We start from the raw sequence: 27,026 nt of genomic DNA, 5'->3' as shown, positions 1-27,026 counted from the left end.
GTGGTTCTCTAATGAAAGTACAGATTTACCCTGAGTCTGCTGGATTTTACCAAAGCAGATGTATCTGGAAATATGCTGGAAGTCTCCATTTAGTTCTGTGGACTTCAGGCAGACACTGCCGAATGGCTCAGATAAGACTATCTTTCATTTAATTATGTGCATGTTCTGATTATTGGGATTATGATGATTCAGGTCTTTCGGAAGGTTACGGGTAGCTTATGTGTGTAAAGAGGTGATTTGAATGAGATACTGAAGTACAATGAAGAAGAGTGGTAGCTGACAGTCATCTGCCCTGGCTTAGACATCTAAAAGTCTATCCGCGAGCCAGTCATCCTTGGTTCACTTTATAGAAAGGACATAGTCACCTTCAGAGAGCTACACATCCTATCCTAAGATTGATCAGATAAAGTTAGGTGAGGTAAATCCTGCTTTAACCCCCAATTAGATGTTTCGACACAACTTCATGAGAACCAAACCACCAACCATCAGTCAAGTGTAGAGATTTATTTAGCAGAACACGTGTGAGAGCTCAATAGCTAATGCCAGACAATTATCCAAGTGATTACCTGATCATTCATCAGTTATCTCAGTCAGAAAACTTCTCTATACTTCAGTATTAGGTGTTCAGGAGGTTCCTTTCCGGCAGGCTTCTTGCTGCAGTACATACAAATTGAAAGATCTTAAAACTGTGCATCTTTACTTATAACCTTTACTGTACAGTGGACATGCGCACTGGTTTCCTTCAGCTATCCAACTGCCAATTTAACAATCTTGTCATTAAGTTTGTTAAATGCATGACTATGCATAAGCTATTGTAATTTAACCCCAAAGCCAAAGCAACACAAATGAAAAGCTCATTATTTATTCCTTATTTTACATTCCAAACAAAGAAAGTAATTCCTATATTGCCTCTCCATTTTACACACATGAAATTTTTCTGAAAATTTTCAACAAAAGAGATTCCTCAGGAAAATGCTTATATCACTAAACCAAGGGTGAGACCTATACCACCCATGGTGAATAAGAAGCTTCGGTTCCATTTCTTTGGCAGTAGATTTTGTACAGTATCTCACAGATTTATTACATTTATAAAGCATTACCTTTTCCCTTTATCCAAAGTTCTAAGGTTCAAGACAGAATCTGATAAAATATGACAAAATATTGCAGAAATTGAGGCATGCAAACTACTTAAATGTTGCAGACATTCACCTCCCATTATCTTCAAGAAAATATATAATGAATTTACAGCTATGGTTTTAGCAGAAGGTGCCTAGTAGCAATCACATTAACTGAGCCACAGACCAAATGAGACATTCATTTATTTCACCTTCTTTTCTAGCTAGTAAGCCACAGCCAAATGCTGTAAGTTAATACAAATCTAACAGAGTCAAATCTGCATCCTACAACATGTGGAGCCACCCCCAAATAAAACCAAGTATCAGGCAGCAACTTTTAGTCAACTCTCTCCAGAATAACTTGTAAATATTATAGCATGCTATCTTCACACAATGGCTTCATGGTAGTGCTGTGGTACCTCTGTACAGGTTCTTTCAATCAGTGTAATTGGTGTGCATCATGTATCTAAAACCAATATTTTTAAGGAAGATAGAACTGCACGTTAGGTTCCTTTTAACAGCCTTTTAAGGATGCAAGTCCCATTAACATTTCTGGGATACCAGCACAAACACTGGCAACATACAGAAGGCAAATTCTCAGGATTCTCTCTTTCAAGAGATAAAAGAAGGAAAGAATTGGTTTTATATATTGCAGTGTAGTGTTAGAAGAAGTCTAACTAGTATGGAGATGGAAAAGCAATGGAGACAAGAGACAAAGAGGTGTCTCAATCCCTTTTTACTAAGTTGGAGAACAGATGACCACACAGATGAGAACAGGATTGAGAAATATGTTTCTTTTTCAAGAAGTGTAGTCCCACAACAGACACAATACTGTTCATGTTTTCAGTCTCAGGAGAGTACTAATACAGCCAGGTCTAAAAAATCTTGCTGCAAGGCCAAGTTCTTCCCTTAGATGCATATAGTCAGTTCCCACAGAAAAGACAAACCACAGAACATCCAAGACTAGTATCTGATCCTCTTCTGTTCTCCAGTCTCCTTGTAGCTATTAATGTGCAGACTAGAACTGGAGCCCTTTACTAGTTGTCAAAGTTTCCTACTTACCTGCCAGACGTGTGGAAATAATACATTTCAACAGATAATGTTTCATTTCTCTGACTTTAAAAGATTACTACAAATTAACCCTTAATTTGGTGAAGTAAGTACACAAGCATACAGACACACAGACACCTTTAACCAGCATAATAACATATCATCACAAAAAATGGGCATTGCACAAAACCGTAAATGTATCTGAACTAATTTTATTTAGTTTCTATGTCCCTGGTCAATAACACTATGAACACGTGTCTTCCTGTTCCGGTGCTTAAGAGAGGATAAGTGGTACCTTGAGACCTATATTTTACCACAGAGGCACAGAAATATAGACATTCGCTATTTTTAACATGGGCTCATGTGTTCACAGTTACCATGAAACCTGGTTTTCTTGCAGCAGAGTAAAGCAGAATACCCTTCCATTTAAAGACTGTGTTCATGAGACCTCTTAAGAGCTCTGGCAAACCCTGACCATGACAGACAGTGTGGCCCAGTAGAGTGGAAAGGAGAAAGAATTAACGTGGCCATATATCCTATTTTATACATAACATTTCACAGGGTTTCACAGTAGCATTTTCCTCAGAAAGTTCAGTGTGTGTAAAGCAATTCTGTCTACAATTAGCAATAGGATCTAATGGGACTTGGGTCAGATTCAGCCTGAAACGTGTTACTCAGTTGATAATAAACAGGCACTTTGGCCAAATATCCAGAATTCAGCCAAGCAGAGGATGGGATACAGAGTCCTTGTTTTGCTCATCATCTGTAGTAAATTCCTACTGTGCTTTGAATATGCTGCCACACTTTATCCTGAAGGAAAGGTACTAAGGATACAAGTTTGACCTGGAAATGCCTATTTACATAGTTTTGATTGGGAAAGATGATTTGAACGAGGCGACTACTAAATTTGTATGTCTCAGAACAATCATACTCAAACACATCATGTTATTGACAAATCTTAAAAAAAGCCAGAAAACCTACTCCGCTTTCCTTGTTCAGATAGGAAAACAAATCTAAAGCTTTGTTATAATCTCAATTTTTAAAATTTTCAGGCATGATCTGCAACTTAACTAACATTAGCATATTTTTACTATAAAGTGCTTTGGATGCTAAGAATGACCGGGATGCTGGCCATGAAATTTTTCATGCAAAATTTTGTTATTGTAATTACTACTTAGAGTCCCTAAGCTTATTTGTCACTGGAAACTATCATCTGAAGGCTTTTCTGGGGACATTATAAGAGGATGTTACAACAGACAAGTTGGTTTCAATTCACAAAAGGCAGAGATGACATTATTTTAACAAGGAATAAGATTGCATAAACAGTTATACAGAGCTTAGACAAAGTGAAATAGCATGTATGTAGAGAATGGACTTCAGTGTTCCATTTTTCATTTCAGCATTTTTCTACTGCTACTAACTATGTGTATGATTCCTGATCATAGACTCTGAGCACCTTACAAGCATTATTTTTGCATTTTTTCCTAACAAAGGGAAATGTGTGTTTCCTGTGTGACCAAATAAGGTATAATTTGGTCACCTGGTTTACCTGGTATCATAGCAGAAACAAATGGCAGAGCCAGGTTCTAAAACCACAAAAATTCCAAATTTCAGTCCAAGATCTTTAGCAAAAGACTCTACCTCCTTTTACTAAACCAGATATGGGCCTCCCCTCTGAATTCAGACCAGATTCAAGGTCCATTTTTATAATCTGCCTAGACAGAATTGTGGATTTTGATTTCTGTTTATAACATGATAGCACAGGCCCAGCTCTGTTGTGACAGGCAATTCTGATATGAACAACAGGCTTCTGGAGACCTATTGTTTAAAGGCTCCCCACAAAGCTGGCAGATAAGTCTGCCGAGCTGTAAAATTCAGTAGTCCCCACACTTTGTTTCCGTGGTTCAGCCTTAGACTTCTTTTTAGAAATAATCTACACAGAGATGAGCAATAACATAGAAGCAGGTTTAAACCACATACTGTCACAACGTGGAGCATATATTCAGGTATATCATGTCCTGGTTTAACAGAAGGATTATCTCAATCTGACAATTTTAATGTTATAACCTTGATGTTACAAAATACCTCCAATTCCCAAAGGCAGTATTTATTTGCTATACAAACTCGGTTTGCAAGTGATTGCTTTGTATTTGTAATGGTCCTCTTGACAGATTTATGGTACTTTTCAAAACTGAGGAAACAACATTGTTTATTCCTTTTACTGTTAACTTGAACAGAAGATTAAAAGAGGAAACAAAGTATTTATTTAGCTTAGTATCTGTCACTTTTCAAGTTTATTTAGTTAAAAATGGCATTTTTCAGAAAACCATAAAAACACATTTTGAGAGTGATGTGGAAGGAATTAGATAATAATAATACCCCCTTAGCAACAAATGGAAGTTAACAATGAGAAAGATACATCTATTTAAAGTCTATTAAAAACACAAAAGCAAAGCTAGTATATTTACAAAAATAAATACACATCTATTTTGCTCACTAAGCAGGCCACAGAAAAAAATGAAGCTGTAGTGGTAGCTTATTTGAGCTTTTTATTTTTCAATACTGTGAGAATTTGTTCTCTCATATTGGTTTTATTGAAACAATGCAAGTGTAAATCTACACAGTTTTCCTTACACCGCAGTTTTCCTTGCACAATTTAATAATGAAGGAGAGGGAGTTCCAATTCAAAATAAATAAAATAAAACCTTGCATATAAATATCTTTAAGCAGGCAACTCATTAATCTCTAATTCAGACCTGACTCTCTCTGTCCATATCAACATGTGATGGGAACTAACAGCCAGGTATTTGCACAAGCAACTATAACCCCACAACAACAACAGAGTGCCTCTAACGACCACAAGAATGAGCAGATTGAGATGAAAATTGGAACTGCTGATAGAAAAATGCACATCAAATTACTCCCCAAAAGTGCTCTAAAATTAGAATACTTCCATGAGTATTCTTCTATAACCACTTCTGAAGTGGTTATGTCTAGGATTTGGAGTGTTGGGAAGCCCTATAGCACAGATGCCAGCAATCAGAGAAAGCACAGGATCTGCCTTCAGTGGTTTCCTGATTTAATGAACTAAAATCTAATTCTAAAATCCTTCACCCTTTTGGAAAGCCTTGCCTTTCTCTATTCTTTAAGAAAACCATTTGACTGTGATCGAATTTGGAGAGGAGGGAGAAGTTTTGCCAGATTCGAATACTGTAATTTTCTTTATGGTCTAAGAATGAACTGTGCCCAGGTGCTCTCTTTCTCTGAAGACTATCCATATGGCCCCTGAAGTGGGCACCTCACATATTAGCAGGTCTGTGCTTTTATATATCTATATATATATATGTACTTGTCTATTTATATCCATATATATATATATGTAAATGAGAGGCTTGAGTGCTTTATCTTGGGTCAGGTGGCAAATCAGTAGAGAGCTTGTGGATAAGCATTAGAGGACTGACCAGGATAGGTAAGGATGTTGTAGGTGTCTGCTACAGACCACCTGATCAAAAACAGGAGGTGGGCAATGCCTTCTTTATGCAGTGGCCTTGGTACTCATGGGTGCCTTTAACCACCCTGATATCTGCTGAAAGGGCGATACAGCTGGATGCAAGCAAACCAGGAAATTTCTGGAATGTACTGAAGAAATTTTCTTGACGCAGGTGATCAGTGACTGACTGGGGGAGATGCTCTTTGGGACCTCTCAGTCAAAAACAAGGAAGAACTGGCTGAAGATGTTAAGGCTGAGGGCAGCATTGGCTGCAGTGACCAAGAGCCCATGGAGTTTAAGATCATGAGAGGAGTGAGCAAGACAAACAGCAGAATCACAACCCTGGCCTGTTCAAAGACTTGCTTGGCAGGATCCTGTGGGAAACTACCTTTGAGGGCAAAGAGACCCAGAAGAGTCAGTTGATCTTCAAGAACAGCCTCTTCAGAGCACAACAGCCCATTCCAATGTGCAGAAAGTCAAGCAAGCAGGGCAGAAAACTAGCATGGATGGATGTGGAGCTCTTGACCGAGCTCAAACACGAAAAAGGAGTACATAGAAGGTGAAAGCAGGGACAGGCTACTTGGAAGAAATTCAAAGACATTTCTTGCTGGTATAGGAATTCTGTTAGGAAACCCAAAGCTCAGCTGCAGGTGAAACCATCAAGAGAGGTGAAAGGCAACAAGAAAGGTTTCTACAAGCATATCAGTAGCAAAAGGAAGACTAAGGAGAGCATGGACCCATTGCTCAGTTGGACAGGCAACTTAGTGACAAAGGACACAGAAAAGGCTGAGGTACTCAATGCCTTTTTTGCCTCAGTTTTCATTAGTAAGGCTTGTCTTCAGGCCTCCCAGGTCTGTGAGCCTACTAGCACAGTCTGTGGGAGTGAAGCTGTCATCTTCAAATATCAGGCCAGTCAGGGGAGGTTCCTGATGACTGGAAAAAGTCAAATGTCACACCTATCTTCAACAAGAGCAAGCAGGAAGATCCAGGTAAATACTGGCTGCTCAACCACACCCCAGTCCCTGGGAAGATAATGGTCCTTTTCGAAACTTCTTTGAAGCCATTTCTAAACACATGAGGAACAAGAAGGTGAATAGGAACAACCAATGTGGATTTACCAAGCGCAAATCATGCTGAACCAATCTGATTGCTTTCTATGAAGCGGTGACTGGCACTGCAGAAAAGGAAAGGTCAGCAGATATTATATACTTTTTTTGTTACAGCCCTTCATGCACTAATTAATGGCCCCGACCAGCCTTATCTAGGACCCCCATCCACACCTCCTGCCTATGGACTCAGGACCCCATTTCAGCTCAGCCCAGGGCCATCAGTCCCTTCCTGATCTACGCCATGACTGTGCCAGTCTCCAGATCCGCCACAGCCATGCCCCTGCATGGCCATGGGCCCCACTGAACTGGACTCCAACCTGCAGGCCAACCACCCAGCCTGGTTTTGGCCTTACCTTGTCACTATAGATCTGCCCATGATCACACGGCTGTGTCTGACCATGGTTACCCTCACCAGGCCTGATCACAATCCCAACCCATGGACTGACTTTCTGGCTTGGCATCAGACCTGCTTCATCACCACAAATTTGCCTGATGATCTGGACTCTTGGTTGAACCTGGCTAACATCTCCAGGCCTGCCCTGCTCCCTTGCTGGGAGGCAATGGCATAGGTCCTGGCTAGTGAGGTTCCTGCCTGGCCAGCCATGTTATCACACTCAGCTCCCAGCTCTCCATCCCTTAGGGAGCAACCCGCCTTCATTGCTCCCTGACAACTTTAGCAAGGCCTTTGACATAATCACCAAATTGGTGAGATATGGGCAGGATAAGTGGACAATAGTTTGGTGGAAAACTGGCTGCACTGCTGGGCTCCAAGAGTTCTGATCAGTGAGGCAAAATTCAGCTGAGAGTCAGTAATTACTGATGTCCCTCAGCGGTTAATCTTGGGACCCATACTGTTTAATGTCTTCATTAATGACCTCAGTGGTGGGATAGAGCACATTCACAGCAAGTTTAGAGATGACACTAAATTGGGAGGAGTGATCAATATCCTTGAAGGCAGGGCTGGTGTTTAGAGAGACTTGGACAGGTTGAAGGAATGGGCAAACAGGAACCTCAGGAAGTTCAAGAAACACAAATACAAATTCTTGCATCTGGGATGGAATAATCCGAAGCAACAACACAGGCTGGGGGCTGACTCTCTGGAAAGCAGCTCTGCAGCAGAAGAGCTGGTGGTCCTGGTTGGCAACAAGCTGAACATGAGCCAGCAGTGCACCCTTGCAGCAAAGAAGGCCTCTTGCATCCGAGGCTGCATTAGAAAGAGTGAAGCCCAAAGGTTGAAGGAGGCGATCATTCCTACCTATTTGGCACTTGTGAGACCATATCTGGAGTGGTATGTGCAGTTCTGTGCTCCCTCATACAAGAAAGACCCTGACACAGTGGCCCAAGCCCAGTGGAAGGCCACCACCTGGTCAAAGGACTGGAGCACATGACATATGAGGAAAGGCTGAGAGAACTGAGTTTATTCAGCCTAAACAGGAGCAAGTTAAGTAGAGACCTTATTGATGAGGTCTCCTGACCGGAGACCTGACTGGAGGAGACAGAGAAGATGGAGCCAGACTTCTTCTCAGAGAAGCACAATGACAGGACAAGAGGCAACAGACAAAACTTGGGACATGGGAAATTGCGATTAGATATAGGTAATCTTTTTTTACCATGAGGGTAGTCAAATACTGGAACAGGTGCCCACAGAGGCTGTGGGATCTCCATCCTCAGAGTTGTTCAAGACTCAACTGGACATGACCCTAAGCAACCTCATCTAATCAAATGTGCTTTGAGCAGTGGGTTGGACTAGACGACCTCTAGAGATCCCTTCCAACCACAATTATTTTATGATTTTATATCTCCAACTATCTATGTATCTTTACATTAATACACACACACACAAGCTATATTCAAGATCTGATGATGGATATCAAATGCGACCTGGGGATTATTATTAGTACTAGCAATAAAAATTTTCTCTAAAGGTATGCGAGAGTGATATTCAGATATTCCCTAGGTTCCCATTTTAATTTGCCTTTTCCTTCTTTCCCTTCAGAAGGGTTACTGTAATTGAAGGAATGATTTATGATTCACACTTACAGTTCATCAGTAGGGTGTTGTGGGAGGATAGTATAGCGATTTTTATTACTGTGTCTCTTGTAAAAGAATGAGGCATGAGAAATAATAAACCAGAGCTTTCATAGCAATGGAAAAGGAGATAGACTTTAGGGTCATCTATTCAGTGATTCTGAAAGACACAATAAAGGAAGAATTAAATCTCCATACCTGGCTGGATGGTATATTTGACAGCAGAGCTTTTGGAGTATATTTCATTAGTGTCTGTTCTGTATCACTTGACCTATCAGTCAGAGGTGTGACTTGAGTCCCATCTTGGGTCTCTCTGAACTGATATCCTTCTGAACTATTGAAGGCCAAATAGGAGAGATGTGATCTCTTTGTTACAAGTCATTTAAATGTCTTCATTTTTATACCAGCTTTATTTAAGGCACTTATGTACTGTTTTATAAGCCATGTTATCTTTCAAGAGAAATAAATTCAAAAATTAAATCAAATGTTTGGTGTTCAGAGGAGATTTCCCTAAGAGAGAATTTTCTCCTCTGCTCAGGTCACTAGTAATAATGCCACTGTCCCAGCAGGGAAAGACTGGGAGTCTTTACAAAATCATACCAAACCCCAGCAATTTAGGCTGTGCTAGACCAGAGAAGGTGCAGAAAAGGAACAGTAAGATTTAGACATCAAATTAAAGACAACTGCCACCCATTCCCCTCATACTTAAGAAAGGAATGCTATTAAGCCATGTGATACAGACAGAGAGAGTCTGGTGTCACCATGACCATAACCTACTTAGAAATGTATCTTTGGATAAAGCCTACTGAAGACAACAGAAGACTTTCTGATTGTCTTTGATGGGTTTATGATGAGGCCCTGTAAGTCAAAATCAACACCTCCTCTCAGAAGCAAATCAGAAGCTAGTACAGACTGATAATTTATGTTGTTGTCCCTGCCTAGTGGATTAAGAGTCACCAGGCAGCACCACCCCTAAAAGAGGAACCTAAGCTATGTATCATTGTAAAAGAGCTATGTGTTTCCAAAGCTGTGCCTTATTTCTTTTTTTAATTTAGGCAGATGCTTCTTGGCTTGATGGTGTTGCCTCAGTTTCACATATCAAATTCCAGACTGATGCAAGCAGCAAACCATTATGGCTGTGTAATGGTCAGGGTGGGACTTCTGCTGTTGGCCTGGCTAGAGGAGCCTTCAGATGCTGTAATTGCACCAGCTAAGTATGGTAACTTAAAGGCATCTTCATCCCTTCTCTCCCACTTTCATCGTGTGTACACTCAGCATAGTTGATAGCCTGGCAGTACACACTCTCTAAATATCAAACTTCCAAACTGAGTTTGTACCACACAAATTCATCAGCAGTTTCAGTTTGTATCTTGTTGAACATGAGGCTTGTTGGAAGAGAGAAGGTGGATTTCACATTCTCATTACCTGCAGAAATCTTCCTCAGACAGAAGTACAGGCCAGTTCAATGATCTAGTCCTCAGGGACAAAGGAATGAAAAGAAGGAAATCTGTGAGTATCCAAGAAAAATGAAATCTTCTGCCCAGTGAGGTCTTCAGTAAACTCGTTATTGAGGAAATCTAGCTTAATGTTCCTACACAACATGATTCACGAAGTCCATGCTCAGCCATTCAGTTCCTGTCATAGGCGCTGGCTTGAAGGCTGAACAGCTTGAGTTTCTCAGGAATGCTCCTCAGTGTACAGGAACTGACCTACTCAGTTCTAAATCAAGAGCTCCATACTAGGCAAACAAAATAAACACAGTTCTGAAACAAAAAAAGAATGCAACATATTGTGTGTGGCACAAAAGAATATAGATTTTGCTGTGAGATGGCTGGGCTTTCTCCCTTTACACTTCCTCTCATTCTTTCTCACATGGCCTTTTTTATCAATAGCAGCACACCTGTGAAATAAATTTTCAGTTAAATAAATAGAACCAGCACAAACATGTACACTGAAATCCAAACAGATACTGGCATTTATTCAGTATTAGAAAGCTTATAACAGAAACCAATGAAAACTTCATGATATAAAGTCAAAAAGTTCTGTTTCTAGGAGAGAGATTTTCTCCAGAGACCACTCTTGTACAAGACAGGAGATGTAACTTAACTCTCTTAAACAGACTGCTGGGAAGTAGGGCATTATAAACTGGGTTCTAATTCCATGAGATGCAAACTCAACATTTCCTCTCTGTACATTAACTGCTCAGATTTGTACTACAAACAGCACTGATTTTAAGAACAGAAAAACCCATCTTCTACACGTCAATGACAGAATCATAGGGAGCCTACTTTGAACACCAAACCAAAATGTTTTTAAAGCTCTGAAGTGCTTACTTATTCCTTCTTGTTTCTGAGCAAGAAGCTGAGTCTACCCTTGGCAGTCAGAAGTTCTAGTTAACAACTCATCTTTTCCCATTTATTCTTCCTTCTCCTAGCACCCTGCTGCTTACATAGCCCACAGTGTCTGCACAAATTCCCTTGTCATAAGAGTTTACTGCTAATCCACTGACTAAAGCACTGGATGCCTCCCATAGGCCAGACTCTCCTTTTTAATAAATTGGGTATCATGTGATTTTTATCTTAGTTAATAAACATGTCCATTTTACTGATAATGGTATTGCAAATGGAAGACTGCAACAAAATGTTAGACAGCTTCTTGGGGCCTTGGAGTTATGCAGACAGAGGACAAAATACCAGCTGTTAGTGCAATTCCCAGCAATGTCGTATCAGTTTCTGCTGCTTTTATCAAGAAGGATCTCAATTTCTTCTGTGTGCTGATTGAAATTGATGATAAAGAAATTAAATTCCAAAATATTGAGCAAGCTAGATAACTGATACAACTTTCTGGAAACAAACAGTTTTCCTTTGCCACCTCCTATCAGAATACTTTTGTCAAGACACAATCAATGGTGAAAGAATCAACTCCCACTGGTGGGCTTTTTCCAGAAAATGGTGATTATATGGCTTAAAAAGTAAAGTGGAGCAGGAGCAGATAGGCAAAGTTGGCCTTGCAAAAGAGAAGTATCTTGTAAGAGAATGCCACTTGGACAATAATGGACTCTTGATCAGTGCTTTGCTATAGCAATGCTTCTTACTGTAGATGACCAAGCAGCATTCCCAAGGCATCAAGAGCTAATTTTAAAGGCCTTGAAATGAATTAAGTCTTTCAGAAGTTCTCTTGCATTTCCCTTTCAGAAGAGCAGAAGCACTGTTTATACAGAAGACTGAAGTATTTTCCTTGTGGTGATCCAGTTTCAGTAATTCATTTACACAACCCCAAGCTGCCAATAGAAGGAAGGAATTAAGAGGGGCACTGAACAAGGAACTAATGCAATTCCAGGTTAAGGTCAAGGGGATTTTTACTTCTAATAAAAATGGATTCTGGACCAGGGATCAGTGCAGCAGTTCCCAACCAGAGACTTGGGTCTCACTGGTGAAGTGCTAATGAAGCACACTATAGATGACACAGAACAAGGCAGCCAAACTAATAAGCTCTGCTGCCCTGCACAGGTTCCATAGTGCATCGTGAAGTGCAGAACACTCAAACCTCTCAGACGGGGCTAGGCTACAGAAAAGTTGAGAACTGCTGCCGTAAAGGACTGCATTGACATACTTCAGATTTCTCCTTCATATACTCACAGACCCTGAACAGGAAAGGTGAATTATTCTGTAAGAAGGATAGGGAAAGTTGAAGTCAATAAATGTTTCCACTGCTCAGTTTCATCCTGAAATCTTATGAAATCTGTGCACTTCATCTGCTTGGAAGCTTTGCATTACTGACACACAGGGGCTGGCATTAGTAAACATTTGTTACAATGAGACTAATCCTACACTGGTACTTTAGCAACATGGATCTAAGATGTTTGCATGCATCCATGCCCCAAGGAACATCCTAGTGTCCAATCCCACATAGCAGCCACTTTCAGGAGAACTGTGATTACACAGCATGGCAATATGACAGCCTAGATTAATTCCAAATGCAATCACAGAGCAGTGACAAAGGGTCAGTAAATTCCACCCAAACTAAATTGCATTTTCTTCAGCAAGGCAAGATTAGCTGTCACTCATTCTCATAAGCCATCTGAAGTTACTATGCATGGTCAAGAATGATGATACAAAAAACAGATGGTGTCCAGTAACATCACACCGGAGCATTTGTTGTAACCGCTGATATGAGAGGTATAAGTCTGTTTTTACTACTAGCACTGCAGAGGCCTGCTGATTACATCATACAGACTGTTTCTATATCTGGCACTCAGTCAGCCTGCATATATACTTATTCACCTCCATCCATCTGGTCAGACAAATCAGCCATGGGGAAAAAAAAAGCCAGACAACATATAAATCCATCTGCACTGAATTACAGAAAGGTACAACATCAAAATTTGTGCAATGTAGAAGCAGTTTAGATTTCGAAATGGAACAACACCCATCTAGAGAAGCAGGGAACCAAGTCCACAGTAAGAAGAAAAAAACTGAGAAACATGCTTATATGTTTAAGCCCAAAAGACACCAGTGTGGTACACACTGCAAAACAAAAATATGCAGCTGTATACTAAACCCTAACACCAGTCAGGATTGCCTCCTACTGTTAAGTCTACATCTATTTTCTTGAAGTCTTTCGTATGGGGTCCCTGTTTCCTCAAACAAAAAGGCTTTAAAATCCCACTGCTTATTGCAAGGAGATAAAAATGAAGCCACAGGGGATGAAAATGAAGCCACAGAGGAAGCACCTACACAGTTGAATAAATCAAGGGTACTTCACAGAATAGAAATTCTTGTGTTGAAAAATGTCAAAACAATTTTTTTCATTATATGCAAAGGATAATGAAATAATTCTTTTTCTCCTCAAAAGAAAGAAAATCCTGAAACTTGCAGTCAAAAGCTTGCTCAGCTCAGTCTCAGCATAATCACATATGACCTGGTAGTGTTTGAACGGGACATATGCATACTAGAGATGGCCTCTCCTTATCAAATATTATATTCACACTAGTACCTTTTTTTTTGTATGCAGCTACAATTAGGAGCAGGGGTGTCTTTTGGTTATATTTTATTTTCATAAAAGCTTTAGAGTTACGCACCTCTCTGATTTGTGGTGCTTGCCACAATGCCTTCACATAATGAACCACATACCACTCTTGTCTTTTCATAGTATGGGGTCACCAATTATTTATGATGCATACATCTTGCATAGCTGTAATTCCAAGTTTTTCCCAGGACTGAAACCAGGATGTAGAGACTTGTAACAGAAATACTGAGGTTGGTAAGAATTAAACATAAGTGGAAATGTGTGTGTGTGTGAAAAAGCACCAGAAGAAACAGCAGAACAAGGGTTAAAAGAATGGCCTAATGAAGAACACTCTTCCCAGTCAATCAAACTGAGGAATGTGTCAAGCCCAGACAACCTGCACTTTGATAATACAACAGCACAAATGACTCATTAAGGGAAGACCCTGCACTCTGACAACAGCAAGATGGCAACAAGGTTCAGGACATATATGCCACTGCTTCTTCTGGTACTACAGCAGGAGAGTAACAGCAAAACACTACTCCTAATGGATATGAAAGATCTGTTCAAAAACTAGTTCATTGTTGCCAACCAAGAAAAACCCCGGTGATGTGATGAGGACTCGATAGCCAGCGTCCCTTGTCCTCTGTGTCACACACAAGGCCAGACCACTTAGACACACTTGGTGCTTGAGAGTAAGTGGGAGTAAGAGTGTGAGTGAAGATAATCAAAGAGAGAATTGATTTGAGTAAAATCATCTTACTCAAAGCTTTTGTAAAACAAGTATTACCTTCTCCTTCCTTACACTGAGTTTTGTTACACTAGTTACCAGCAAGGTTATCTGCATAAGCAGTACTAAGACAGTACAGCCAGATCCACAAAGATGACCTGCCCTTGAAAGATTTACAAGAATTTAAAAGCCTTGATATCAGACAAAAAAAGCCTCCTAGAAATTAATATTTATCAATATGTTATTAACTTCATTTTTCCATTAAGAACTTTTTCCTATAACACACATTTCTCAACAGTTCTTGGACAATGAGTAAGAGCAGAGGTTTTTCATTTTTCTGAACCTAGACCACAAGAAACTGTAGATGAAATAAAAGAACACTTACCAAACAGGCAGACAGAATGATTGCTTTCAAGCTTATATATGCTGAGTTGATTCATTTAGAACCATGCTAAACATTCATGGGAATTAACTGCTTGTTAGTGGTGTGAACAAGGAGATTCTGAAATATTCCGTAAGTTTCAAAATAACAGCTTGTTTTAGCAAGAGCTGCAACAGGTTTTAACAGCAGTTATTTTTCACTTACTGTGGTAAGCATACCACCCAATGCGACCTGCAGACTGAAGAGTGTAAGAACGAGATATTTCAGAATGTTGAGCTTCGAGGCAAGCTACCAAGCATCCTGGAAGAGTTGCTGAAAGCCTTTTTGAGAGCTTAGGGTGAGAAAATAATGAAGCTCTTCAAGAAAAAAGCTGGGAGGTCTCTTTCTTTGAAGGTTGTCGTGCAAAGGTTAAACGTGGAAACTTCTTAATGAGCGCTGTAATTGTTTTCTGTTTGACACAGTGAGTAATAGAAAGCAGATGTCTCTGAACAGCCACCTTCAAGGCAAGGAGAGCAGGGATGGATGAGAGAGAAAGGCAGTTGGATATAAACACTGTGGCCTCAGAGTACAACTTTATTTACAGTATGTACACAGCTGAGAAGCCAAAAATTGCAGAAAAATTATTTTCCAGGAGGGACCTAAAGCATACACTTAGCTTTACATCTGCACATTAGCAATAGATAAATGTTAAACAGATGTTTATTGTAAAAGTACCCATAATAATACATCTCCACACACATGCTTAAGAAATAACTGGCTCACACACAAAATTTAAAGGAAAGGAGTACATGTAGGAGGAAAAACTTGCAAGATAGACTGGTTAAGACCAAAGACTTGGGGATCTAGTTGGCAATGCAAATGGAGGGGTAAGATCAAGTGCCACTCTAGAAGATAGAGAGACATGATACTGAAGTGCTGAATGATGATAGATGCCTATGTTACCTGAGGAAACAAGCAGTTTTGAACTCTGAGATCCTGCAAAGGTTTCTGGTCTTGGGAGCAAGACATCAGATCAACTTAAAGAGAATAATCCTGATTCTGCATAAAACACAATCTGGAGATCTTCTAGAGAGAGATCTACCTAGATGTCAGACTGGGACTAAAGTCTATGATAACAGTTTCAAAAGCACTGACACAACAGAGAATGAAATGCTTATAAATACAAAGCTGTGTCTACTGAATCTTTATGTGAATAGTCATCACTGGAAAACAATATAAATTTTATAAAATATTGTATATTTACACATTTTTCATTTAACTGAATTCTGGATTGCTTCTATTTTTGTTGGATCCCCTCTGGATTCTACTAAGATTTGTATGAGGGCAGAAGAAGTCATAACATCTAGGAGGAAAGAAGGTACAGGACACTGCTCAGAGAATGAGGGAATTCAGAAAGTTCAGCTGAAGAACATCTTATCCACAGCTTTCATTTTGCATCTCAGTATCTTACCTCACTGGATTCCAGACTCCTGAATGATTCCTGCATGGCTGGCTGTGCAGTGACTAAAGCATTAAACCTAACATGTGAAACCTCTTAGTTATATATTTGGAAAAGTAAAACTACTACCTGATGGTATAATTTTAACAAGATCTTTTAAAAGTTGTGTTAGGCCACCCATCACCGTGAATGCATGATTTTTTGTTATTTAAATATAATAAAGTAGAAACTGTCTCCTAAACACTAAGTTTTTTATGTTTGGCACTATTTTTGCAGGCCTAAATCATAACAGTTGGTTCAATTATTCTGGAAACCAGTTACAATACAGTGACTGAAGAAATAAGGATCCCCTTCTAGAAACTGGATTTGGGTTAGGTGTACCTGACCTCTTCTTAGGGCTATCAGGGTTCCATAGTGATTGTGTCAATGGATTCATGCCCTCTGCTGCATAGAAGTCAGTAAGAGTTGCCCAATGAACTAGATGGTTGAGTTTAACCAGTGTACCAGTCTGAAAAATGTTATCAATTGTCAGAATGACACAAATATGGAAAGAAAAATTTAGGAAAATTTTACTTTTGAATAAATTCAACTAGGAAACAAGTTCTGACTAAATTTTACTAATGGCAGAGATTTCTTAATACTTGTTTTCTACCTTTTACAATCTAGTCCGTCAACTTTTCCTGCATAGTCTGTGAAGCAATATTACCAGGTCTCATAAATCTTTGGATATTTGATAGTTTTCTTCAAGTCTCTGATCCTAGTTAAATAACTGCAAGAATCTCAACTTTCATGTATTAATTTTAATTCTCAAGATTGCCAGAAGCAACACTAAAGGAATGATCCCTAAGACTCAATGAGGCAAAATAAAAATGAATCACGATTCATTCTAATCACATTTCTAAGCCAGTTCAGAAATTCCATTCATGTCTTTTTCATGTTTCAAAGTAGTCTGTTAAAGCTAATACAGCGATTCATAGGAACAAGAAATGAATGATTTACTCTTATTCCTCCATTTTTTCTACTGCACAAAAGCCCTAAAATGATTTGATTTGAAACTACTTGGCAAAACAAACAGAAACTTCAGTAATCTAAAAGCAGGGACAGTCAGATTTGCTATTTACTAATATTTCCACCCTTTATGATATAATTGAGCTGCTATTTTTCACTGCAGCCAGAGCCTAATGTAAATGTCTTAGCCAAAGTATTTCTATTTCAACTTCATAGGTCCTTCATGACTTCTAATTAGAGATAGGATAATTGGTATTTCCAACATAAGAAAATAAGAATCTCAAACCAACACCAACTTCTAATAATAAGACATGGAAAGAATCTGCAACTCATATGTGTCTGGTAACAGAAGGGTAGTCTTTGGACTTAGCATTTTAATTACAAAAGAACTGTCAGGTAAGACTACAGGACCAAATAATGTCTTCCCAATGTGAAACCATACAGACCCTCAAAAAAACAATACACCTTCACATGGGGAAAATATGATAACTTAAGCTCCGTCTCTGGCCACTCTCAAACTGGACTTATCCTGCTATAGAGAGCGCTTTATCTCCAAAAATATTTAGATGGCTATACACATAGCAGGTGATTTTTATATATAAACTTAAGTACTCCAGTAGACTAAAGGGAGTTCATCATTTTGACATCTACAAGTCATAATCCTTCATTTTGTGTACAATTAACTTCAGCTGCAACATGAGAAAATATGTGCTGCAAAAACTGAGTACTTTAACATGCAGAGGTTTGGTTAATTCTGCAAAGCAACTCCGCATCCTGCCTCTTGAAAATATAACTGCTCTCAAGCTAAATGAAGTCATTTAGAAAAATACAGGGAGAGAAGAATCCTTAAGCCCTCAGCATTCTCCTGCAGATGCAGAGCCCAGCTGCTCTGTTGGTTTTATTCCAGTGTTCCTGGATACCTCAGGACCACTGACAGTTTTCCTAAAATGCCTACTTCTGGAGTCAAATGATTATGAAATAATTTCAGCTGCAACTTTTAAAAGATGTTTCAATATCTCCTATCTATAGAGAAGATTTCATTCTAAAAGCCCCAAGGGCAAAAAAGATTCATTGCCTATTTTAAGTCAGTCTTATAATTTAAATTTTGAAAATGGTATGATTAGGGCAATTCTGCTAGCTATGACAGAGTTTGTAGAATACCTTATGGATGGTTGTGTTTTTTAAGCAACACTGTAACCACAATGTTAAAAAATAACAACCATTATAGTAAAAGTACAACCATTATAGTAAAGGTAATGAGAATCCTAGCAACTGGGTTGTATCATCATTTATTTTCAAGAAAACACCTGGAATTATTTGTTCAATTTAAAGTGTTTGGAGTTTTTTCATATTTAATGAAATGTCAAACCTATAAATTTCATATTGCTACAGGCTCCTTCCTCTCAATCAGTTCTATGAAGTCAAAAGTGTTACGTTGAGGACAGTTGCTATTTCCTCGTTAAAATCTTTATGTTGTTATTTGAGCATCCTGGTATTGAGATAGTCAAGGGCAATAAACGAGGAAGCATCTTCACGGTCCAGGTTAACAGAAATCTATTGCCATACTCCATATAATGATCACAAAGAACAGCAGCAAATTAGCAAGAGCAGAATGAGAAGCAGCTATGGACCCATGGTAAGTTCCACTGGCCCTATCTGCTTTAATCCTAATTTTTTCCATTCTTTTGCCACATGCTGAACTGTTACATTTTGATGCTTCAAATAAAAAGGACAAATTGTTAAAGTTTAAACCTCCAAAGCATTGAATTACAGGGCAGTCAATTAACATTTAACACTTATTAATTTGACAAAGTAAAGGTATACATTACATGAGCTTTTCATTTTTCTAAATATACTATTACTGAATAAACGTCAAATTTTCTGGTTTTTCTTTCAGAAAAAATAAGCTGCTAAAACAGAGGTACCACGTTATTAGTCTACCACATGGAAAGTGTTATATATAAGAGGATCAACAGTGATTGAATTATTTTTGTTACAGGCTAATGTAGTCAAGCAGTGAAAGATTTGTGCTTCAGTATACAGAGAAATAGTATGAGAAAAAGAGTCCAAATCTTTTGGCAGGAGACCTGAAACTAAAGAAAATCACGTCAAAAGCCAGGAATTTATACTTGTAAAAATCCTCAGGGAAAAAGCACACAGTGATCTCTTATTACATTCATTCACAAAGCTGTTGGAAATAGCAGTCCCTGATGTATAGATGGATTGCATAGGAATCAATTAAAATGGGTCAGGTAAGAAACAAGAGCTCAGATGGGGGGCATTATGTATTGGATACTTGGTGTTAGGTTCTTTACACTGGCTTGCAGCATTCTTCAGAACTAAAGGTTTAATTTAAAAATGTAATTGAAGGTCTAAATGCTCTCCTTTCTATTGGTAGGGATACCTGAAGCCTGGGGAAGAAAGAAGACAATCCTAGCTCACAGAATAACTACTCAAATCTTTCATAACCTCAGTAAACCACCTTCCATCCCATCCTTCCATACCTTTGAGGATTAGCTTTACTGACTCCAATGAACAAGAATAACAAAGCATGGCTCAGCCACAGTCACGCCTGTATATGTACTTCATGTACTTCAGCCTAGTGTGCAGAACTGGACTCTTCCCTAAAACGGGAACTCCAGGGTCTATGCGTCTAAAGAATAGTTCCTCAGTAACTTCCAAAGGGGAAGTAGGATTAGGAAAAGAAGGAAAAAACAAAGCAAATACAGACTATGTGCATTTCCCAGCATTTTCAGTATAATCTATGAGAAGTTCCTAATCTGCGAGAAGACTCGTGGTCTCAAGTGCCTGGATCAGTGAAGCTGAAGAAATACTTCTCTATCCAGAATCTGGTTGCAGAAATTGCAAAGAAGTAGTCACATGACAGACACAAGGCTTTTTCTCAGCCATTGTTATTACTTAATGGCATCTCAAAACATAGCTAACTTTTAAATCCTGGTAAAAAAATAGGAGGAAGGCTGAGGGTCCTTAAAAGGCCCTCAAAAATTATTTCACTTTTTGGAATTCATCACCTTTGCTTTTAGTTTTGTCTTCCCTTTTTGTGTTTGCTTCCTGTTTGCTAACACTGTCATTCACCTTGAGCCATGAAACACATTTAGCATAAAGGCCAAGAGGTCAGCATGTGCAAAAAATACGGTTCTTTGTCCATTGGGAACCTGACCAGTTGCAGGCAATAGCAGCAATAAGGACCTTCACAGACCAATGGCAAATCAATTGAGTTGCCATTGCAAGTAGAGTAGGAGACAGTGAAGTGTTTACTTCCTACTAGTTTTTTAACATGAGAAAAGCATGTGTGGTTCCATTTGTGCCTTTAAATATCACTTACTGGGCACTTTGAAAAATATTAGTGAAATTTGGCCCCTAGATAATTTTAGGTTCTCAAAGCAAAGAGATTTCTTTCTGTAAAGATTCTGAAAATGCTTTTCTATACCACCTCGATCTCAGTTGAGCAGAGATTGTCACAGATTGTGGTGATGACAACCATGAGTTATAGAAGAACTGAGACTTTCTCTAGTACCTAATCTGAAGTTTACATTAGGGCTCAAAACTACTTACCTCACTCATAGGAACTGTGTGAATGATCTAAAATGGAAGCTGTCATGTGATTACTTAGAGAAATATCTGATTCTTAAATATTTAGCCATAACGGTTAAGTGACAATTTTACTGTTAAGATAATTGCTGATTAAGCTAAGATGGTATATCAGTATACCAAAATTGCTTTAAAATGTGTTTTTAATTTTGAAGGCTAAGACTACATCATTTAATTTAGCATTTCTTATTTTAAATAACTGCAATTTCTATGACTTGTAAACCAAATGAAAGTAAGTTTTTCATTATGTTGTTAGTGACCAGGGAATTTTACTGATACCATTTTGTGCATGACTGAAAGCTGCCTATTATACATAGCTATGGTAATCATTTTATGTGACCGACAAGGGAAATGTGGAGGGATTATTCAACGTTAGTGAGAAAACTTGTTAATCTCAAAGTCATATCTTCATGGGCAAAATCCTTCTTGCATTTTGTTTTATAGAGGCAATACTACCTTTAAACACAAAAGTGTTGTATCAGTGATGAAAACAGGACTTAGTTTCATCAAGACAGAGGTAACTGAGATCCAGGAGGATCAACTTATAATTTTGTATTTTCTTACCTATTCTTGCAAAGCCCAAACCTTAAATGAAATCAACTGCAAAACGCTGCAATGATGTAACAAGAGCAGAAGTGGGCTTGTAGAACATGTTGCATTTTTGGGCTTTTCACTCCTTCAGTATTTTCACACGTATCTCAGCTGAGGATGTGATCCAACAGCTGTAGAGATGCAATACTTAAGTCAAGGGGACTTGTATCTAATGACAGGTTTTAATTTTAAATGTAAAGAGCTCCACTGCAGTGAAGTGGTCCACTTACACACCTGCCATTAAGCATACACATAGCACTGAGGGGCACAGGATTTAGTTTCATATGCACCTGCACTGACATGAAGTTCTCCAATACCAGGAGAGAGACATCTTGTTCTCCTTCCCACAAACCTGTTCTTCCTTCCCCACCTACTAGAGCTCTTACTGAACAAATTTAACTCACTGAAACTGCAGAAGACTACTCACTTTTTTTGCTGGACACATTTTAGTGAGCTACTATTAACATCAGGCTGGTGGCCAGTGCCGGCCAGTGTGTCTAGGAGTCAGGCAAAGGAGGAAATGAGGGGAGTGAGCAGGACCCCCCCACTCTATTCAGGCCTGTTATGTCAGTTCACCCTGTTTTGTGAAACTGCATCCTCAGTGGGCAAAGCAGTCCTGTCACTGCTCACCTTAGCACAGAGATGACAGACTGGAGTATAAAAGAAAGCTAAGACCCAAAACAGAAGCACTGATTCATGAAACAATAACATGAACCATGTTCATTCTAGTAACAGGAATAGTAATTGCCATCATCTTAATTTCCCATTTCCAAAAGGTACAGACAAGAGGGGCCATGACCTCTGCTCTGGGGGCAGGATTACGTGGAGCTAAAAAGACAAGTCTTCCCGAAAGCTGCAAGAGATTCTTTTAAGACATACTGAATATGACTCTGGAGGCCATGGGCCACCCTTGCGTCAGACAGCCAGTCTGACTACAGTCCCAATAAATTGCTCCCTAGTAAATCAAACATAGTGGGAGCAGACCAACAGCCAGGCCCCTTCCAGCAGGCATTACTGTGAAATATGCCTGAGGGCTTAACAGGGGCCACCAGGGCTGACAGACCATGGAAAAGAGATCACGCCAACCCTTGCAAGCACCCCAGCAGGACAGTGTATTTTCCTGAAATCTGCTGTGCGATTTTCCCTCTCATTTGAATGAGAGGTTATTTCACTGAATTTGCTGGTGTAAAGTAATGCAGAGTCACTGGTACAAAATCGCAGTATTGACAGAAATAAAAACATGTGGAGGATTTTCTAGAGGAAAACGGACATGTGAGCAATCCAGCCCTAATGCTAATAGCAAGAGTGTGAAAGTAGGTTTTGCGGCCTACCGGCAAGGTTACTAGAGGGCATGCAATGTGGTGAGAAACTGTCCTTGGAAGGAGAAAAACAACTCCCAGGAAAAACAACTCCCAGATGTTCAGTGAGAAACTTACAGGCTTAGGTAATTTCTTTGCCTCCTCGGAGACAGTAAATGCTATCCAATCATATACTGTTTAGATGTACGTACTAAATGAACATGTACCAATCACTGTATAGTTTGATTCACGGGATCACTGTTAAGGCATATAAAAGACGCTATTCGGGCTTAATAAAGTGTCAGCATTTAATCATATTGATTGGCATGCTGTCCGTTTATCTCCCACAAAAACATACTCTTCAGATGGCTGAGGAATATACAGAAACGTGTTTGTACAAGGTAGCACATTTCTGAGGATCACTGCCTGCTTTGGCTGAAATTGTAAGAGAGAGGGAGGCATCAAAAACTTACATATTCACTACATACATTTATGGCTCAGTGTCCTGTCATTAGTTTGGAAATTTTAAATTAAAACAAAGACATTATAACAGAGCATTAATCATATGCTTATCACTACAATGACATTCATCAGTAAGCTGGGTGAAAAGCTAATGAGTGAAAAGAAGCAAAATGCTTATCAAGTAAGGATTACACTACATAGGGAAAAAAAAGTCACAGAGATTCTCCCCTTCAGATACCTCTCTTTTAGGTGGAGAAGGTTTTTTATAGCTTCGCTTCCTCTCCTCTTCCTTTCCTTTCCCTTTCCTTCCCTTCCCCTTCCCTTTCCTTCCCTTCCTCTTTCCCTTCCCTTTCCCTCCCTTTCCCCTTTCCTTTCCCCTCTCCTCTCCTTTCCTCTACTTTCATCTCCTTTCCTTTCCTTTCTCCTTTCCTTTCCTTTCCGCTCCTCTTCTTTTCTTTTCCTCCCTTTTCTTTTCAAAATTATTTTCTAGCCTTTTTTCTGCTAGAGTTTTTTCTTGTGTGGCTGCACCCTTGAACATGGGTGTTGTGAATTAGGCATCTGCAGCTCTGTTAGTGATTATGTGCCACCATTCACACAAAATCTATGGCAAAAGAACATTTCTTATTCATAACGGCCTTTTGGGAAAAAATACACATATTTTAAAATGCATATAAAAATTATGTTAAAATCATACAATTTCCAAAGAACTGTCAAAAACTCTCATTTTTTGCACTAAATTTGTTCAAATATTGCACAGTCATGCAAATGTATTTTGAAAGAACAGAATTCCTGCCTCCCATTCTTCAGCAAGTATTAATTCATACTCTGTCCTGTTTCACTCTATCCCATCTTTTCAGGAGTGGATCATGACCTGAGACTTAAGAATTTCCCATCTTTGGGAAATCTGGGAAATTCAGCGAAGTGCTGAGTGACAGTGGATCTTGCAAAAGCTCAGAATCCAGGCTAAAAAGACTAAAGAATGCAAATACTAATATCTCAGGAAGTATAAACATTCTCTATGAGATCCATTGTTCTTGCTTCCCTAATTATTGTTCTAAATCAAGGACATTTCAGAAAATCATTTCATCATCTTCCCACAAGTTACTCTTTATAAAAAGAAAGATTTTTGGGAAATAATTATAGCTGGTAACAGACTATGTGAACTAAAATTCAGAACTGAATTCTCTTCTGATCAACAAAACATGCCTTGAATACTGATCAATATTTTAATGGCAAGTCCAGCACCAAATGATGTATTCAAAACCATCTGTTGGAATAAATTTGCATAATGAAAACCTTGTGTTTTTGAAAATAGACTGGAGCAATTGGAATGTTTTCTGTACACTGCTGATTTGACTGAAATAGAAACAGTGCTCCTCCCATACAGGAAGAAAAATACAATGAAGCAGGCATTCAGAGGGTAGTTGATTACTCAAGGTACTACTGCTTCTCAGAAAGACAACAGAACAGCTCCAAGCTGGCAGTGGATTTTTACCTCAGTAGCCAGGATAGTACTTGTCTTAAAGAAAAAGTCTTTACCATCTTATTCAGCACATAAATGGCACTTCCACTTCCTTTTTTTTTTCTTTTACTTACACATAATTTCAATCTTGGAAATAAATTTTACATCTTTTGGTAGCTCTGACTTTGAACTGCTCTAGCCTCTAAGCTGATTTAAACCTATTTTGGAGACTATTTGTAATTACAGGAGTCTGAAGAAAAATCAGAGCCTGGCACACACTCAGCACCAGGAGTGGATGGATTAGTCTGGAATGACTAAAACAGTTGCCCTCCCAGCTTTTCTGGACATTCCCATCCCAGTGGCAAGCATGACAGAAGAACAAGCTGACCAAAGGCTTATGCTTAAGATGCTAAATTCAGTATGTTAGCCTAACAACAATGTTCAGCATTCTAGGCAATCCCTGGGGACAACAGACGGCTAGCGGTGGTGACTGTGTCAACCATTCCAGTTTAATCTGCTGAGGAATGCTTGTCAACACCCTCAAAATTGAACGGGATGACCCACAGCCAGTGGCCTTACAAAAGATCTGTTTTCTTTTCCTGCTTTTGCCACAGACCTCCTGGGTGATCCTAGATACGTCACTTATGACTCAGCCTTCCCTTCTGTCAAAAAAGGAAAATTACTCTTTCAAACTCAAGCAATGTTCCAGGACTGACCTTATGTTCACAAAGGTCTATGTGATGACTGAGTCCATGGTATGATTCAAATGCAAATAGTCAAGACTGGTAAAAGTCTTCCCTATTTTATTTTGTGTTAGATACTTTATTACTGTGATTACTGAGGCTGAAACATTGCTTCTAGCCTGCTTCGGTAACAACAGGTCTTTATACTCCCTGGTCTAATTCTGGATGTGTCCAGCTATGAATGGGCTCAAGATCCAGTAGCCAGATACTTTGATAAGAACACTAAATCTGACTAAATACCCCTGCTTCGGACACAAACATGGTTATGCTATCTCTGCTTATTCCGGCCGCCCTCTCCATATGCCCACATAGCAGAGTTGCTTTCAACAAGAAAATTAACCAGTGCTTGGGACTGGGAAAATTGTTCTTATTAGGATCTGGAAATTGGGACTGGAGCTAATAATTTTTGACACAATCTTCTTTATTGCCAAAGAGCGTTCAGCAAGTAGACTGGTGTAAATGTCAGCACCAAAAAAAAAAAAAAAAAAAAATGTAGCTTCCTGCTGGGTGTTTTTATAGAATGAGGAAAGGATTGTAGGATACAACACAAAAAGCACACAGCTTACCAGTACCGCACTAGAAAATTTTGAATTTGCTGGCAAACAAACATGGGTCACAGCTTAACCAAGTGTCTCCAGTACTGCAAAAAAGACAGGGTTCTTAATTAATTTTTTTTAAAAAGACCTATCTAATAAGAAACCCATCACCCCCCAGCACAAGCACTATCCTAGGAAGACAAGAAGGGGTAAGGTGTTTCAAGTACCTTAGGAACAACACCCAAACCGAAGGACTACCTAGAAGGAAAGAACATAACAAATTAGCATTAGCAGCTTAAAAAATAAATTTAGCTGAGGGGCAGCTGCTTGAGCAGCTTAAAGAAAATTTGCTCGCTTCAGATCCTACAACGGAAAGGCAAACCCTACAAATCGTTAAGCACAAACGTTATTTGCATCCCAGCGTCTCAGCGCAAAAGGTGGAAAACCCATCAGCTACAGCGAGATGGCTACGTGCCGCCGGGGCGAAACACCTCGGGAAAACGCTGGGCGTTACACGGGATAAATCTGCAATGGCAGCTGCGACGCCTCGGGGACCTCTGCGGCCCCCGGCCCCGAGTGGAACCGGGCAGGGCCCGGGCCCTCGGCGCTGGAAACCGCTTTTCCGGAGGGGAAACCGCGGTGCCCCAGGGCCGCCGGGGCGAGCAAGGCCTCGCCCGTCTCGCTCAGGCGAGGCGCCGCATGGCGGCCCGAGCCGGGCACCGCCAGCCGCGCAGCCCCGGCCCGGCCCAGCCCAGCCCTGCCCTGCCCTGCCCTGCCCGCCTGGCCCGGGCCCGGGCCCTCGCCCCGCCCGGGCGGCGGCGGGGAGCGCCAGCGAGGGCGGCCGGAGGCGGGCCCGCCCCTCCCCGCCAGGTCTATTTATCGCCGTCCGCGGCAGCGCTGCGCTGCTGCTGGCGGAGCCTCCCGGCAGGTGGCGGGCGCCGGGAGCCCCGCAGCGCAGCGAGCAG

The 27,026-nt window shown here is 39.9% G+C and overlaps 1 long non-coding RNA gene across 1 annotated transcript in view; it reads right to left on the bottom strand.

The window, feature by feature from the left end:
• LOC112993241 (uncharacterized) overlaps window positions 1–15,220 on the bottom strand; it is a 146,731-nt gene extending 131,511 nt beyond the window's left edge. The window contains exons 1-2 of the long non-coding RNA XR_010385669.1: window positions 14,915–15,220; window positions 567–654 (exon numbers count right to left, since the gene is read on the bottom strand). This is a non-coding gene — a long non-coding RNA (uncharacterized LOC112993241). The remainder of the gene's footprint in view (window positions 1–566; window positions 655–14,914) is intronic.
• Window positions 15,221–27,026: the final 11,806 nt, after the last annotated feature.

This window comes from Dromaius novaehollandiae, chromosome 1 (assembly GCF_036370855.1).
Source record: "Dromaius novaehollandiae isolate bDroNov1 chromosome 1, bDroNov1.hap1, whole genome shotgun sequence".
Taxonomy (NCBI): Eukaryota; Metazoa; Chordata; class Aves; order Casuariiformes; family Dromaiidae; genus Dromaius; species Dromaius novaehollandiae.
This window is presented reverse-complemented; position numbering and strand designations above follow the sequence as displayed.